General features: G+C 47.5%; 1 non-coding gene across 1 annotated transcript; it reads right to left on the reverse strand.

The window, feature by feature from the left end:
* Positions 1 to 5400: 5400 nt before the first annotated feature.
* Positions 5401 to 5567, reverse strand: LOC134951173 (U1 spliceosomal RNA). The gene has a single exon (XR_010183963.1). It is a non-coding gene; the product is annotated as a U1 spliceosomal RNA (small nuclear RNA).
* Between the last annotated feature and the right edge of the window lie 12577 nt (positions 5568 to 18144).

Genomic DNA, 18144 nt, shown 5'->3' on the forward strand with positions numbered 1-18144 from the left:
TGGTCTGTGTCCAGAATCATGCCCAAGAAAGACAGACGAGTCGTAGAAACCAACTGCGACTTTGGGATATTGAAAATCCAGCCGTGTTGCTGTAACACTTTCAGTGAAAGTGATACGCTGTTCAGCAACTGCTCTCTTGATCTCGCTTTTATGAGATCGCTCAAGTACGGGATAATTGTGACACCTTGCTTACGCAGGAGAACCATCATTTCCGCCATTACCTTGGTGAAAATTCTCTGGGCCGTGGAGAGACCAAACAGCAACGTCTGAAATTGGCAATGACAATCCTGTACCGCAAATCTGAGGTACGCCTGATGAGATGGATAAATGGGGACATGAAGGTATGCATCCTGTACACAAATGCGGACAACAGGTGTCAAGCCGTGTGTTGCCTTTGTCAAGCTGTAATAAGTAGGGGTAAGGACGTTAACCACCTCAGAACATCCTCCCTTATACGTCACCTGCAGCGCATTAATCATAAGTCAGTGACAAGTTCAAAAACTTTGGATGACAGCGGAAGCAGTCCACTGACCACTAAATCCCTTCCTCTTGTAACCAAGCTCCTGCAAACCACACCACCAACTCCCTCAGTGTCAATTTCCTCCTTAGACAGGAAAGCCAATAGTCCTGCAGGCCATGTCACTGGCAAGTCTGACGAGTCCTCTCCTGCCTGGGATTCCTCCGATGCATCCTTGAGTGTAACGCCTACTGCTGCTGGCGCTGCTGTTGTTGCTGCTGGGAGTCGATCGTCATCCCAGAGGGGAAGTCGGAAGACCACTTGTACTACTTCCAGTAGGCAATTGACTGTCCAACAGTCCTTTGCGAGGAAGATGAAATATCACAGCAGTCATCCTGCTGCAAAGCGGATAACTCAGGTCTTGTCAGCCTGGATGGTGAGAAACGTGGTTCCGGTATCCATCGTTAATTCAGAGGCAACTAGAGACTTGATTGAGGTACTGTGTCCCCGGTACCAAATGCCATCTAGGTTCCATTTCTCTAGGCAGGCGATACCGAAAATGTACACAGACCTCAGAAAAAGAGTCACCAGTGTCCTAAAAAATGCAGTTGTACCCAAGGTCCACTAGTCCACATGTCCGTGTTTAAGTGGAGCAGGGCAGACTCAGGACTATATGACTGTGACAGCCCACTGGTTAGATGTATTGCCTCCCGCAGCAAGAACAGCAGCGGCGGCACCAGTAGCAGCATCTCGCAAATGCCAACTCGTTCCTAGGCAGACTACGCTTTGTATCACCGCTTTCCATAAGAGGCACACAGCTGACAACCTCTTACGGAAACTGAGGAACATCATCGCAGAATGGCTTACCCCAATTGGACTCTCCTGGGGATTTGTGACATCGGACAATGCCACCAATATTGTGCGTGCATTACATCTGGGCAAATTCCAGCACGTCCCATGTTTTGCACATACATTGAATTTGGTGGTGCAGAATTATTTAAAAAAACGACAGGGGCGTGCAAGAGATGCTGTCGGTGGCCCGAAGAATTGCGGGCCACTTTCTGCATTCAGCCACCGCGTGCCGAAGACTGGAGCACCACCAAACATTCCTGCACCTGCCCTGCCATCCTCTGAAGCAAGAGGTGGTAACGAGGTGGAATTCAACCCTCTATATGCTTCAGAGGATGGAGGAGCAGCAAAAGGCCATTCAAGCCTATACATCTACCCACGATATAGACAAAGGAGGGGGAATGCACCTGACTCAAGCGCAGTGGAGAATGATTTCAACGTTGTGTAAGGTTCTGCAACCCTTTGAACTTGCCACACGTGAAGTCAGTTCAGACACTGCCAGGCTTTTGCAGAAGAAGCTGGAGACATTGAAGGAGGAGCTAAAACAGAGCGATTCCGCTAGGCATGTGGGACTTGTGGATGGAGCCCTTAATTCGCTTAACCAGGATTCAATCTGTTGAAATCAGAGCAATACATTTTGGCCACCGTGCTCGATCCTAGATTTAAAACCTACATTGTATCTCTCTTTCCGGCAGACACAAGTCTGCAGAGGTTCAAAGACCTGCTGGTGAGAAAATTGTCAAGTCAAGCGGAACGTGACCCGTCAACAGCTCCTCCTTCACATTCTCCCGCAACTGGGGGTGCAAGGAAAAGGCTAAGAATTCCGAGCCCACCCGCTGGCGGTGATGCAGGGCAGTTTGGAGTGAGTGCTGACATCTGGTCCGGACTGAAGGACCTGGCAACGATTACTGACATGTCGTCTACTGTCACTACATATGATTCTGTCACCTTTGAAAGAATGGTGGAGGATTATATGAGTGACCGCATCCAGGTAGGCACGTCAGACAGTCCGTATGTATACTGGCAGGAAAAAGAGGCAATTTGGAGGCCCTTGCACAAACTGGCTTTATTCTACCTAAGTTGCCCTCCCTCCAGTGTGTACTCCAAAAGAGTGTTTAGTGCAGCCGCTCACCTTGTCAGCAATCGGCGTACGAGGTTACTTCCAGAAAATGTGGAGAAGATGATGATCATCAAAATGAATTATAATCAATTCCTCCGTGGAGACATTTACCAGCAATTGCCTCCAGAAAGTACACAGGGATCTGAGATGGTGGATTCCAGTGGGGACGAATTAATAATATGTGAGGGGGGCGATGTACACAGTGAAAGGGGTGAGGAATCGGAGGATGATGAGGTGGACATCTTGCCTCTGTAGAGCCAGTTTGTGCAAGGAGAGATTGATTGCTTCTTTTTTGGTGGGGACCCAAACCAACCAGTCATTTCAGTCAGCCGTGTGGCAGACCCTGTTGCTGAAATGATGGGTTCGTCAATGTTTTTCTTTTCAATCTAAGCCCCTGCAGTTTTCTGTAAGAATCTGCTTCGCTATGATGATCAACAAGTCACAAGGGCAAACACTCAGGGCTGGAGGTGTAGATCTTAGGACCAGCTGCTACAAGCATGGCAAAGGTGTCACTATCATTGGTGACACCCAGAGAGGCAGCGAGGGAGATTGTAATGCAGTGCGCGCAGATAAGCAGCGCAATGGTAAAAAGGAGGCATGGTCTCATAGGTAGGGGTGTGGCCTGTTTTCCTGAATCTCCATTTTGTTGCTCCGGGTATCCCGGGGGTTGAGTGCTGCACCCGGGGACTAGTGTGTGAGTGGTGCTGGCTCCTGCACAGTGACAGAAACTGGGTGTTGCACGTAATGTTACAGTGAAACACCCATATTCTGTCACTGAAGAGGAGCCGGCACTTTGGTGTCACCCCCCTTGGCGGGTGACACTCGGGTGTGGGCCGCAACCCCGTTGTGATGCCACTGACCCATGGGAAGCTTTACGTGGCTTACCCATGTGTTAGTAGCCCCAAGCATCTTTTGTGTTAGTCCCTGAAGAAAAACTTCAAATATTTACAAATACATTTTGTAATCAATGGGCCTAATTCAGTAAGGATTGCAAATTCTGCTAAGTAACAGAATTTGCAATCCTTTGGTTCGCATGCTGGGGCCACCCAGCATGCCGCCTCCCTTCTTGACCACGCTGAAATTGCAGTCTCAGTGCAGTTCAGCGTGATCATAAAAAATGTGTTAGCCTCCTGTTGGTGCAGACTGTATGTGTGCGCAGGAAGCCGCCACCATTTTTGTGATCGCAGCTGCTGCATGTGATGTCATGCAGCAGCTCTGACCACGCCTCCTGTTTCTCCGTTGCCGACCCCATTTTGTAGCCCTGCCCATGCACCGCTCCATCTCCGACTTGGAAATGGATTGTTGCTGCCCCCAGCACCGATTGACAGTCAGAAGCGATCGCATTATCTGCGGGGTGCCGCAGAAAATGCAGGCGCATGCGTATGCTCTTAGCAATTTTTGCAGTTGGATTGCTTATTGCGATTGCAATCCAACCTGAATCAGGCTCTATTACCTATCACAATGCACTGCGGGTAGTACAAAATGGGGTTAATATAAGAGAAAAACCCCCCAGAGCTGTGCTCCTTAACTGTCCCTGGTGGCTAGTGGAGCGGCTGCCCAGTAATCAGTGTCCACGCCAGTGCGCACATGGCCCACCCCCTACAGCCACGATGGATCACGGTATAGTGTGGGCACAGAAGTCCCTTACCTCCCTTTCATCAGCGGCCTCGTGATCCCGGAGGGCGGTGTGTGTGTGACTGACCTTAGGAAGAAACCGGAGCCTCCGCTGCAGTGACCCAGCAACCAGGGCACGGGAGTATACTGCGCCGCTGGGAGTGATGGAGCTGCAGTAAAGATGTCTATTAGACCTAACCTGCTGCAGCCTTTGTAGATTCTTATAAAAAAAAGTTCTTCTTTTCTTGTCAAAATTAATAGCTAAGAATAGGCTGCCTGAGGCAGCTCCCTGTTAAGTGGCCTGCTACTGAAGGCACCAACTACAAACTGAGCTCCCTGTTCATGGAAGCGAGGTTATAGAGCAGGGGGCGCTGAGCATCTTGGGAACAGTCAAAAGCTTTGAGCCTGTTGGTGCCTCAGATCAAGATCCTACTCTACACCCCAATGTGAATCCTTGTGGAGTCCAGTGTACCCCACAGAAGAAATGAATATGTCACACCCATTGGCAGCAACATTAGAATAGCTGCTGATGGGCACAATTGAGAAAGGAAGGGGGGAAAACATTTGAATCCAGCACATATATGTAATTTGAATATGTAATTTGTACCTTCCTACTTTAAAATGTAATGGATGAACCTCACCCTGTGAGAACTATCTTCATGATCAAGAGATCTCATACGCAAGAAAAGCATGTGTTGGGATAGGGCTGTGGAGGGCGGCTGCTCGAGCACCCCCCCGTCAAGTTAAGGAGATTCAACTGAGGAAGCACAAGGGAACTCTTGTCTGGGGACAACAACTGCAGGGAGACCACATCTTTTCAGATGAAAATGAGAGGGCGGAAGGCTGCCTAATACTGAAGCACCCTCAAACATCAAACCATATGCAACAACTAGTACAAGCATTCCTGGGGAAAGGTCTGCAGCAGACGGATTTGCATACGGTGATGTCATCCAAGCAGTGGGCCAAAGTTGGCTGGAACCCTCACCTGCATATGAAAAGAGAAAAGGGGCGCTTGGATGACCCCTAGTTCGCATTGAACACCCCCCACCCTCCTTTGGTGTGGGGCTCATGTTGGCCATGCCCCAGCCCCTGAAGCATTCAAGCTGATTTCTTGCAGCAGCTGGGCACTGTAACAGCTCCAGAGCTGCTCTGTAATGCAAATAAAAGGGTGTGGGCCCTGCAACACCACCTGTAGTTCGCATTGTGCGTTGGAAGGCACAAAGTAAGAAGACGGGAGAAGTCAGGATAGTGCGCAAGGGCATAGAAGGGAGGGGCTCAAGAAAAGAGAAGTGGAAACAGACAGCAAACTAGGCGGGAGAGAGACCTGAGACAATGAGATCTAAATTATACCAGAGCCAACCAGGGGAAAGCACAAATGCAGTCCCCCCCCCCTACCACAAATTATGCAGTCGAGATTCCCACATTTGGGGAAATCACAGAGGTCAGCATACCCAGAATGCAATGAATGAACCTCACCCTGGGAAAACAATCTTCATGACCATGGTATCACCTAAGCAAAATAAGTATGATTTGAGATAGGGCTGGGGAGGGCCGCTGCTCAGGCACACCTCCGTCAAGTAAAGGAGATTCAACTGAGGCAGCACAAGGGAACTCTCATCTGGGGACAACAACTGCAGGGAGAACACATTTTCAGACGAATGTGTGAGGGCAGAAGGCTGCCTAATACTGAAGCACCCCCCAAACAACAAACCAAATGCAACAACTAGTGCAAGCATTCCTGGGGGAAGGCCTGCAGCAGATGGATTCGCATATGGTGATGTCATCCAAGCAATGAGTATAGTTGGCTGCAACCCTCGTCTGCATATGAAAAGAGAAAATGGTCACGCAGGGCATGGCGGCCTTTGTGGGGTTGCGCTTGGATGACCCCTAGATCGCTTTATACACCCCCATCAGTGTGGGGCTCATGTTGGCCATGCCCCAGCCCCTGAAGCATTCAAGCTGATTTCTTGCAGCAGCTGGACCCAGTAACAGCTCCAGAGTTGCTCTACAAGACAAGTAAAAGGGTGTGAGCCATGCAGCACCACCTGTAGTTTGCATACACACATATATAGGACAGCATCTCTTATATGCCCCAGGGGCAATAAAATAGTATCCTTATCTAGAGTATCCGTCCATGCCGCTACAGCACTACACATACACACCCAGGCCGACGCAATTGCCGGTCTGAGTAAGGTACCTGAATGTGTATAAATGGACTTCAGGGTAATCTCCTGTTTGCGGTCAGCAGACTCTTTGAGGGTAGCCGTATCCTGGGACGGGAGGGCTAACTTCTTGGATAAGCGTGTTAATGCTTTGTCCACCCAAGGGGAGGATTCCCATCGTAACCTATCCGTTGATGGGAAAGGATACGCCATAAGAATCCTTTTGGAAATCTGCAGGAGATTCCCAAGCTTTTTCACATAACTCGTTCAGCTCGTGTGAGGGGAAAAGGTTACCTCAGGCTTCTTTCCCTTGTACATATGTACCCTCTTGTCAGGGATAGGGGGCTCCTCTGTGATGTGCAAAACATCTTTTATTGCCATAATCATATATCAAATGTATTTTGCCAATTTTGGCTGTAACTTTGCATCATCGTAATCGACACTGGAGTCAGAATCCGTGTCGGTATCTGTGTCAACAATCTGGATAGTGGGCACTTATGAGACCCTGACAGTCCCTGCGACATAGGATCAGGCATGGGTTGAGACCCTGACTGTCCCAAAGCTTCAGCCTTGTCTACTCTTTTGTGCAATGAGTTTACACTAGCATTTAAAACATTCCACATATCCATCCAATCAGGTGTCGGCGGAGACACCACATTCATTTGCTCCCGCTCCTCTCTAATATAGCCTTCTTCCTCAGACATGTCGACACACGCGTTCCGACACACCACACACACAGGGAATGCTTTTACTGAAGACATTTCCCCCACAAGGCCCTTTGGCAGAGCTGGCCCTAACCAATATGATGCCCTAGGCAAGATTTTGCCTGGTGCCCCCTAGCACCACCGCTGGTTCCGCCTCTGACCTTGCACCTCTTTCCCAGCACCATCAACCCTCACCCATAACAGTACTTATTTTGGTGTTTGTACCCCCTATATTTTAAACAGGAACAGTTCGCACATTTGGCGCACAGTCCAAAAAGGGGTGTGTTTTTGCTGGCAATGGGCATGTCCTCACAATAGTACCCCCAATTAAAATTCCGCCACACAGTACTGCAATTTTATTCACATTTGATCACGCGATAGTGTCCATAATTCACATTACATCCCACAGTAGTATTACTTTACCTTATAAACGTTACTTCTCACAGTAGTGCTCCTTATTCACATTACATCACACTGAATTGCTCCTTATTTACATTACACCACACCCTATTGCTCTTTATTCACATTAGACGACACAGTAAATGCCCTTTCTATACGCAACGCTACATATTAGAGCACCTTATACACATAATGCCACACATTAGTAATGCATTTATACACATAATTCCACACAGTAATGCCCCTTACACATATGAGACACATCACTAATGTCCTTATAAACATAATGCGTCTTACACATTATGACAACCTTTATTAATGCCCTTTTACACATAATGGCCCTCATTCCGAGTTGTTAGCTCGCAAGCTGCTTTTAGCAGCATTGCACACGTTAAGCCGCCGCCTACTGGGAGTGAATCTTAGCTTATCAAAATTGCGAACGAAAGATTAGCAGAATTGCGAATAGACACTTCTTAGCAGTTTCTGAGTAGCTCCAGACTTACTCGACAACTGTGATCAGTTCAGTCAGTTTCGTTCCTGGTTTGACGTCACAAACACACCCAGCGTTCGCCCAGACACTCCCCCGTTTCTTCAGACACTCCCGCGTTTTACCCAGAAACGGCAGCGTTTTTTCACACACACCCATAAAACGGCCAGTTTCCGCCCAGAAACACCCACTTCCTGTCAATCACACTACGATCAGCAGAACAAAGAAAAAACCTCGTAATGCCGTGAGTAAAATACCTAACTGCATAGCAAATATACTTTGCGCAGTCGCAGAGCGAACATTGCGCATGCGCAATTAGCGGAAAATCGCTGCGATGCGAAGAAAATTACCGAGCGAACAACTCGGAATGACCACCCTTGCGCATGCGCAATTAGCGGAAAATCGCTGCGATGCGAAGAAAATTACCGAGCGAACAACTCGAAATGACCACCAATGTCCCTTACACATATGCCGCACATTATTAATGCCCTTATACACATAATGACACACATAGTGCCCCTTACCCATATGTTGCACATTATTAATGCATTTTTACATGACACACATAATGCTCCTTACTCATATTCCGAACACTACTGCACAATCAACCCACTCACATGCACACAGCACTCACACTGCCACTAACACTGTGACCTCTGCCTCTGCTTGGATACAGATGTGTCCTCATAAATCTTGCCTCAATGCTAACGTTGGGGCACCTTTTTTTTATTAAAATGCATCTTATTTGCATTGCTATGTTGTTAGGATGCACACGCAGCTTCTGCCGATTAAAATGATATGCAGCACGCCTATATACTGTGTGAGACTGTGGCTGTATCTGCATATGAAATGCTACACACAGAATATAGGCATGCCGCATATCATTTTAATCAGCAGAAGTTGCTGATGCCCCTAGGCATATCAAATGCCCTAGGCAATTGCCTAGTTTGCCTATGCCTATGGCCGGCTCTGCCCTTTGGAGAGACAGAGAGAGAGTATGCCAGCACATACCCCAGCGCTATATAACCCAGGAATAGCACAGTAACTTAATGTTTGCACAGTAGCGCTGCTGTAAGTAATTTGCGCCAAATTATGTGCCCCCCCCCCTCTCTTTTCAACCCTCTTGTCTACCGTGGTATAAGCAGGGGAGAGTCCGGGGAGCTTCCTCTCAGCGGTGCTGTGGAGAAAAAATGGCGCTGGTGAGTGCTGAGGGAGAAGCCCCGCCCCCTCGGCGGCGGGCTTCTGTCCTGCTTAAACTGTACAATTGGCGGGGGCTCATACATATATACAGTGCCCAGCTGTATATATGTTATATTTCTGCCAAAAAGAGGTTTATATTGCAGCCCAGGGCGCCCCCCCTGCGCCCTGCACCCTTACAGTGACCGGAGTATGTGAGGTGTATGGGAGCAATGGCGCACAGCTGCAGTGCTGTGCGTTACCTCAATGAAGATCATGAAGTCCTCTGCCGCCTCTGAAGTCTTCTTTTCTTCTCATACTCACCCGGCTTCTATCTTCCGGCTCTGCGAGGGGGACGGCGGCGCGGCTCTGGGACGGACGGCGAGGGTGAGATCCTGCATACCAATCCCTTTGGAGCTAATCCCTTTGGAGCTAATGGTGTCCAGTAGCTTAAGAAGCAGGACCTTGCAACTCGGAGAGTAGGGCTGCTTCTCTCCCCTCAGTCCCTCGATGCAGGGAGTCTGTTGCCAGCAGTGCTCCCTGAAAATTAAAAACCTAACAAAATACTTTCTGTCAGAAAGCTCAGGAGAGCTCCTGAAAAGCACCCAGTCTCCACTGGGCACAGTATCAAACTGAGGTATGGAGGAGGCGCATAGAGGGAGGAGCCAGTGCACACCCAGAACTAAAGTCTTTCTTAAAGTGCCCATGTCTCCTGCGGAGCCGTCTATCCCCATGGTCCTTACGGAGTCCCCAGCATCCTCTAGGACGTTAGAGAAAATAGGATTTTAATACCTACAGGTAAATCCTTTTCTCTTATTCCGTAGAGGATGCTGGGCACCCGTCCCAGTGCGTACTGTGTCTGCAGTTATTAAATGGCCCTTAACTCCAGAACATTTATGTGGAGACAACTTTCCCGACTTGACCATCTTCCTTGGACGTTTTCCCCCTGTGTGACTGCTCCCCAGCCTCGGAGGGTTGCATCCATGGTCCCTAGGATCCAGTCCTGGATCTCGAACCTTCGCCCCTCTAGGAGGTGAGAACTGTGCAGCCACCAATGGAGTGAGATTCTGGTCTTGGAAGACAGGATTATCCTCCGGTGCGTGTGTAGGTGGGATCCGGACCACTTGTCCAACAGGTCCCACTGGAACACTCTGGCATGGAACCAGCCAAACTGAATGGGCTCGTAGGCCGCAACCATCTTACCCAGCAACCAAATGCATTGATGGATTAACACTCTTGCTGGTTTCAGAATTTGTTTGACCAGACTCTGGATCTCCAGAGCCTTTCCACTGGAAGAAAACCTCTTCTGTGTCCAGTATCACTCCCAAAAACAACAACCGCGTCATTGGGACCAACTGCGATTTTGGCAAGTTTAGGAGCCAACTATGTTGTTGAAGAACTGTCAGGGAGAGTGCAATGTTTTGCACTAACTGGTCCCTGGATTTCGCCTTTATCAAAAGATCATCCAAGTACGGGATAATTGTTACTCCTTGCTTGCGATCACCCTGGTGAAAATCCTCAGAGCCGTGGACAGACCAAACGGCAATGTCTGAAATTGGTAATGACAATACTGAATTGCAAACCTCAGGTAGCTTGATGCAGAGGCTAAATGGGAACATGTAAGTAGGCATCCTTTATGTCTACCAAAACCATGAAATCTCCTTCCTCCGGACTGGAGATCACTGCACTGAGAGATTCCATCTTGAAATTTAATTTCCTTAGGTAGAAATTGAGGGATTTCAGATTTCAGATTGGTCTGACTGAGCTGTCCGGCTTAGGGACCACGAAGAGGCTTGAATAAAAACCTTCTCCCTGCTGACTAAAGCCGATTTGAACAATCGGTGAGGGGGAACGTCTTGAAACCCCAGTTTGTACCCTTGGGACACTATTTGTAAAACACACGAGTCCATGTCCGAATGAATCCAGAACTGACTGAAGAGTTTTAGACGTGCCCCCACTGGTGCGGGCTCCTGCAAGAGAGCCCCAGCGTCATGTGGTGGATTTGGCAGAAGCAGAGGATGATCTCTGCTCCTGCGATCTTGAAGAGGATGCAGACCTCTTCCCTCTTCTCCTTCCTCTACCTGCAAAGAAAGGGGAATCTTAACTTCTTGCATATCTATTGGGCCGAAATGACTGCATCAGATAATGATGCGTCTTCATCCGTTGGGAGGGAACATAGGGCAAGAAGGTTGACTTACCTGCGGGAGCTGCCGAGATCAAATTAACTAGGCAGTCACCAAACAACGCTTCACCTTCATAGGGAAGGGACTCCCTTTCTTCTTGGAGTCAGCATCAGCATTCTCTTGGTGAATCCACAATGCCCTCCTATCCGAGACTGCCATGAAATTGGCCCGTGAACTCAAGAGTCCTATATCCCTTGCAGTCTCACGTAAGTATGCTGCAGTGTCCTTGATATGATACAACGTAAGGAGTATCCCATCTCTCCAAGGTATCTATATCGGATGACAAGGTATTCGACCAATTCTTGAATACTACTACTCACCCATGCACATGTAATGGCAGGTCTAAGTAATGTACCCTTGGTTACATAACTAGAAATAATGTAGCTTCCTGCATACGATCCGCTGGATTTGTGACAGGGCCCCGTGCAGAACAGGGGGTGACTCCCACTTTATTCTGTCCGCGGCGGGAAATGAATAAACAACCAGAATCCTTTTGGGGATTTGAAACCATCTTGTCGAGCTGGCCCAGACTTTCTCAAACAGAGATGGAGGAACGTTACATCAGCTTTCATTATATATCTATATATACATACATATAGACCCCTTTCTCAGGAACAGCAGGGTCTTCAGTGATTTTAATATGTCCTTAATATCCACAATCATGTACTGAATGCTCCTTGCCAATATTGGATCTAATCAGGAAACATTATGGTCGACATAGGAATCAGTATCCGTGTCAGTATCAGTGTGTAGTAACTGGGCAAAATAACATTTTTGCGACCCCGCGGGGCCTGAGGGAAAAGAAACATAGCCATGAACATCACATCTATTCTCTACGTCTGTGTCTGGGACACAGATTTATCCAACCTTACTCTGATATTACTGAAACTTTTACCCAGTCAGTTATTGGTGGTGCCAACAGGGCCACCATCATATGTCTGCATTCCTAATATAGTTTCCTCTTGGGAAAAACATTCAGCCATCGACATGTTGACACACATGTACCAAGTACCCACAGACACATCGGCTTATGGGGGACAGACCGTCAGTAAATCTGTCAGAGGGACACAGAGGATTTTTCAGCTCACAATCCAGCGCCAAAAGTACACAGTCTGGGAAATAATAAACTCTATAGTGATAGACTTGTAATGCTCTAAAGATGTTCTGGTGAGGTGAGGAAGAAGCCCCGCTACTGTAATGGCGCGTATCTGTCCTGCTCAGAAATAATTAATTACGCTAGCGGGGTAAGGACAGTGCCCAGGCACTAATGTCCACTTTTTCCAGCCTTTTGTGAGGAATTTATGCTGCCCAGGGTGCCCCCCCCCCCGTGCCCTGCACCCTGCAGTGCCTGTGTTTGTGTGGGAGCATGGCGCGCAGCGTTCCGCTCGCTGCTCGGTACCTCAGAATGCCATCACTGGAGAAGAAGTCTTCTGTTCTTCTGCTACTCACCTGTCTTCTGGCTCTGTAAGGGGGTGACGGCAGGCTGCGGGAGTGTGCATCTAGGCGTACCCAGCGATCAGCACCCTCAGGAGCTAATGGTGTCCTGTCAGCCTGAAGCAGAGCTATTGAACTCACTAGAAGTTGGTCATACTTCTCTCCCCTAAGTCCCACGAAGCAGGGAGACTGTTGCCAGCAGCCTCCCTGAAAATAAAAAAAACTAACAAGTCTTTTCAGAGAAACTCAGTAGAGCTCCCCTGTAGTGCATCCAGTATCACTGCGCACAATACTAAAACTGGAGTCTGGAGGAGGGGCATAGAGGGAGGAGACAGTTCACACCCTTTGAAAGTCTTAAAGTGCCCATGTCTCCTGCGGATCCAGTCTATACCCCAAGGTTCTTAATGTGACCCCAGCATCATCTATGACGTATGAGAAAACAAATAACGCACACATGAGGAGGAGAGAACTAAGGAAGCTATAAGGAGAAGAGGGGAGGGGGGGTTGAAAGGTAAGGTAGTAAAGGCATATTGGATAAACTACAACCTTATACATATTCATTAATGTACCAGTAGTTAGAAGTAGAAGAGCTCTAACAGAAACCACAAAGCTTATCTAAAGCCACACCACACTGGATATGCCCAATCTCATTTGATTTTTGAAGCAAAGCAGTATTGGACTTTGTTAATACATGGATGGGAGACTGCTTGGTAGTATCAGATTCTTTAGGTGTTTTTAAACTACCAACACCATTTTCTTGGTACATTTAATTTTTACATGTATTCTTTTATGTACCAGAAGTTAGAAGTAGAAGAGCTGTAATAAAAACCACCAGCTCATCTACAGCCACAGCACACTGGATTTGCCCAATCTCTCCTGATCATGGAAGCTGAGCAGTGTTGGTCCTGGTTTTAGTACTTGGATGGGAGACCACCAGGAAATACCAGGAGCTGTGTGTATTTTTACAATACTAACACCGTTCTCTTGATGCATTCCATTTTGAAACATTGGGGTAGATCTATTAAGCCTGGTGAACTGATAAAGTGCAAGGTGATAAAGTACCAGCCAGTCAGCTCCTAACTGTCATTTTTCAAACCCAGCCTGTGACATGGCAATTAGGAGCTGATTGGCTGGTACTTTATCACCATGCAAATTATCATTTCACCAGGTTTAATAAATCGTCCGCTTACTCATTTATGTACGAGTAGTTAGAAGTAGAAGAACTCTAACAGAAACCACTAAGCTCATCTACAGCCACACCACACTGTATATGCCCAATATCACCTGATTTTAGGCCTGGTTTGTTCTTGGATGTGAGACCACCTGGGAATACCAGGTGCTGTAGGTAGTTTTATACTACCAACAACGTTCTCTTGATGCATTCTATTTTGAAACTTATTCATTGATGTACCAGTAGTTAGAAGTAGAAGTTAGAAACAGCAAAAATCATCTACAGCCGCATCACACTGGATATGTCCAATCTCATCTGATGTTGGAAGCTAAGCAGTGTTGTGCCTGGTTAGTTTTTGGATTTCAGGTCCTGCCTTCTGGTTTGGCCACGGCACCTCGGAAATTCACCAAGGTCATGGCCGTGATGACGACCCTTCACCATCGGTGGACCAGGGAGGAATCTCTCCTCCCGATAAACATTCTGGAATTGCAGGCAGTGTTCAATTCATTGACACTGGCCCTGCCTCTAGTACAGAACAGGCCTGTTCAAGTACAATCGGACAACGCCACCACGGTAGTGTACACAAATCATCAAGGCGGCACTCGAAATTGCATAGCAAAGCTGGAAGTATCAAAAATCCTCAGTTGGGTAGAACGTCATCTGCCAGCAATATCGGCAGTGTTCATTCCCGGAGTCCTCAACTGGGAAGCGGATTTCCTCAGTCGTCAGGACGTTCACGCTGGAGAGTGGAGAGGCCGCAGCAGAAATGTCTGCACTGGTGTCAGTAGGTGACTGAGGCAGGGATGACTGGGAGATAGTGGGTGACTGAAGCATGTATGAGTGGGAGATAGTGGGTGACTGAGGCCGGGGTGACAGAGATAGTGGGTGACTAAAGCAGGGGTGACTGGTATAGTGGGTGACTGAGGCAGGGGTCGCAGGTATAGTGGTTAACTGAGGCAGCGGTGACTGGGAGATAGTGGGTAACTGGGGCAGGGGTGACAGGGAAAGTGTGTGACTCAGGCAGGGGTGATAGGGAGATAGTGGGCAGCAGATCACTGCCTTGCTGACAGCAGCACATCCCTGCTTCACTGACAGCAGCACATCCCTGCCTCACTTATAGCAGCACATCCCTGCCTTACTGACAGCAGCAGATCACTGCCTCACTGACAGCAGCAGATCACTGCTTCACTGACAGCAGCACATCCCTGCCTCACTGGCAGCAGCAGATCCCTGCCTCACTGGCAGCAGCAGATCCCTGCCTCACTGGCAGCAGCAGATCCCTGCCTTACTGACAGCTGTATATAGGGCCTAATTCAGACCTGATCTCTGCTGTGCATATTCACACAACAGGAGATCAGGTCTGAAGTGTGTGTGTGTGCTGGTGCCGCAGTGCACCGGCACATGCCAGAGATGCGATCAGCATCTCTGCCCAGTGAGCGCCTCTGCCAACACATACTTATCTTGCATATGAGATCTCTTGATCATAAAGATAGTTCTCACAGGGTGAGGTTCATCCATTACATTTTAAAGTAGGAAGGTACAAATTACATATTCAAATTACATATATGTGCTGGATTCAAATGTTTTCCCCCCTTCCTTTCTCAATTGTGCCCATCAGCAGCTATTCTAATGTTGCTGCCAATGGGTGTGACACATTCATTTCTTCTGTGGGGTACACTGGACTCCACAAGGATTCACATTGGGGTGTAGAGTAGGATCTTGATCTGAGGCACCAACAGGCTCAAAGCTTTTGACTGTTCCCAAGATGCTCAGCGCCCCCTGCTCTATAACCTCGCTTCCATGAACAGGGAGCTCAGTTTGTAGTTGGTGCCTTCAGTAGCAGGCCACTTAACAGGGGGCTGCCTCAGGCAGCCTATTCTTAGCTATTAATTTTGACAAGAAAAGAAGAACTTTTTTTATAAGAATCTACAAGGGCTGCAGCAGGCTAGGTCTAATAGACATCTTTACTGCAGCTCCATCACTCCCAGCGGCGCAGTATACTCCCGTGCCCTGGTTGCTGGGTCACTGCAGCGGAGGCTCCGGTTTCTTCCTAAGGTCAGTCACACACACACCGCCCTCCGGGATCACGAGGCCGCTGATGAAAGGGAGGTAAGGGGCTTCTGTGCCCACACTATACCGAGATCCAGCGTGGCTGTAGGGGGCGGGCCGTGTGCGCACTGGCGTGGACACTGATTACTGGGCAGCCGCTCCACTAGCCACCAGGGACAGTTAAGGAGCACAGCTCTGGGGGGTTTTCTCCTATATTAACCCCATTTTGTACTACCTGCAGTGCATTGTGATAGGTAATAGAGCCTGATTCAGGTTGGATTGTAATCGCAAAGAGCTGCGCATTGGAAAATTCAGGGCTATGCCGTGTAGATGATGGCCTAACAGGAGGCTTTAAAATTTTCTTTCTAGTGTCCTTCGTTTGGAATTTTAAAGCCTCCTGTTAGGCCATCATCTACACGGCATAGCCCTGAATTTTCCAATGCGCAGCTCTTTGCAAAAGAGAGATATTGGCAAGGAAAAGCTGTCTTGTACCTTTGCATTTTTCTCCCAAACGAAGGACACTAGAAAGAAAATTTTAAAGCCTCCTGTTAGTGCTTCATCTACACGGTATAGTCCTGAATTTTCCAATGCGTAGCTCTTTGCAAAAGAGAGATATTGGCAAGGAAAAGCTGTCTTGTACCTTTGCATTTTTCTCCCAAACAAATGTAGTTTGTTTTTGTCAATTACCATTTTAATAATAGGGTAAAAAAAATTAAGTAGATTTTTGAAAGAAAACAATACTGTCAATATACTATTAAAACAAATTAAAATGGTAAAAGTTATTGTACTTTAAGAAAACATAAAAGAGCTAACATATCAATCCCAGTTTTGGATTACTTTAATTAACAAATGTCAAAGTCAGAAAAATATCTCTATGCACACTACCATATTTGCACCTCACACAGGTCCGTGCTGCGCATGCGTACGCTCTCCCGTGCGTGCGCATACTCACAGTCGCGGGCACCCGCAGGCGCACGGTATGCGTATTTACGGTAGAGTTTATGTGATCGTAGCGTGCGACTCAATCGTTACATATTTTCAGTAATAATGTATTTTGTAGATCATGGTCCCTTTGATAGATTCGGAAAGTTTAGTTAACATAGCATGTTCCTGAACAGAGAGATCCCTCTTTGTATTGTACGAAGGGTCTAACAGGGGTCATACAGTAGTGTTTGGTACCCATCGGAAGAGTATTTAAATAGCAATATTCCGGTGTTGGTTTGGAGCGGATTAGTCGCTCGTGCGAATAGTTATGGACATAAGAAGTTTATGTCCATTTACTATTATTTGTTCTTACTTAGTCATGCGGCGGGAAACCCAGTATCCCACCCACCTGAACAGTTGGAAACAGTCACAGCCCACCTGTATGAATCAACCTATGACCTTTTGTTATAATGCGAAGCCGAATTCCTGTGTCCAATGAACAATGAGATTGTAGGGACCATTGAATTGTATTGTGTGTGGAGCATAAATAAGACAAGCCTGTGGCATCCAGCACTCACTTCTCTTCAAACGGTTCTCATTGCTGATAATCGGGAGCTGGATGTCCAGAGGCGCTTGCGATCGTTTCCCCTTGTGCGTAAGTTTTCTCCGCAATCATATTGTCTTGATGTTATTGTAAGCCATCTCTCTCTCCTCTCTTTTTCCCTTATTTTCCCTTGATTGTATTGTATTGTATTGTATGGTATTTCCTGTGTAGTTATTTGGTTAGTTAGTCTATGTTATATTGTAGTGTATGCTTTGTAATGTGATTCTTTTGCAAGTATAATAGTCATAATACATACAATAGGTTTTGGACCCTAAGCCCAGGTATCTGTGTATTTCTTATAGTGTTAAGTATTCCCTGAGCGTCGGTGACGCCCAAGCAGCTTTGTAGTTAATCAGGTTACACCAGGTTGCATTTACACTCTATCACCACACTAAGGTTTACTGTATATTTCGTTGTTAAAGGTATAGATATAAAGGTTTAACGTTATAAGCGTCTGCAATAGCGTGCCTGCCTGTGATCTCTGGGCCGTAAGCGAACGTGACGCTTGAGCGTCTCGACTACGGTTGAGCGATCGTTACGCAACTTGCGTACCCTTACGGTACTTCTTACGTAGATAGCGTACAGTGTTCTTAGACCTCTTAAAGGGTAATATATAAGATAAATATTTAGCTTTATCAATTGGGGGCCGTCCAGTCCTTCACATATCTGCACTAGGTAGATCAGCAGACATTATCCATCAGCAAAGGGCGGGAGGTTGTATCCCTCGTAGTGCTGACGGGATAAGCGTCTGCTTCGCTTAGGTAAAGGGTGCTGAAGGAATCCGGGAACCGGAGGTAAGAGCAAAACGCTA

The sequence above is a fragment of the Pseudophryne corroboree genome, chromosome 8, assembly GCF_028390025.1.
Source record: "Pseudophryne corroboree isolate aPseCor3 chromosome 8, aPseCor3.hap2, whole genome shotgun sequence".
In the NCBI taxonomy this organism is placed as follows: domain Eukaryota; kingdom Metazoa; phylum Chordata; class Amphibia; order Anura; family Myobatrachidae; genus Pseudophryne; species Pseudophryne corroboree.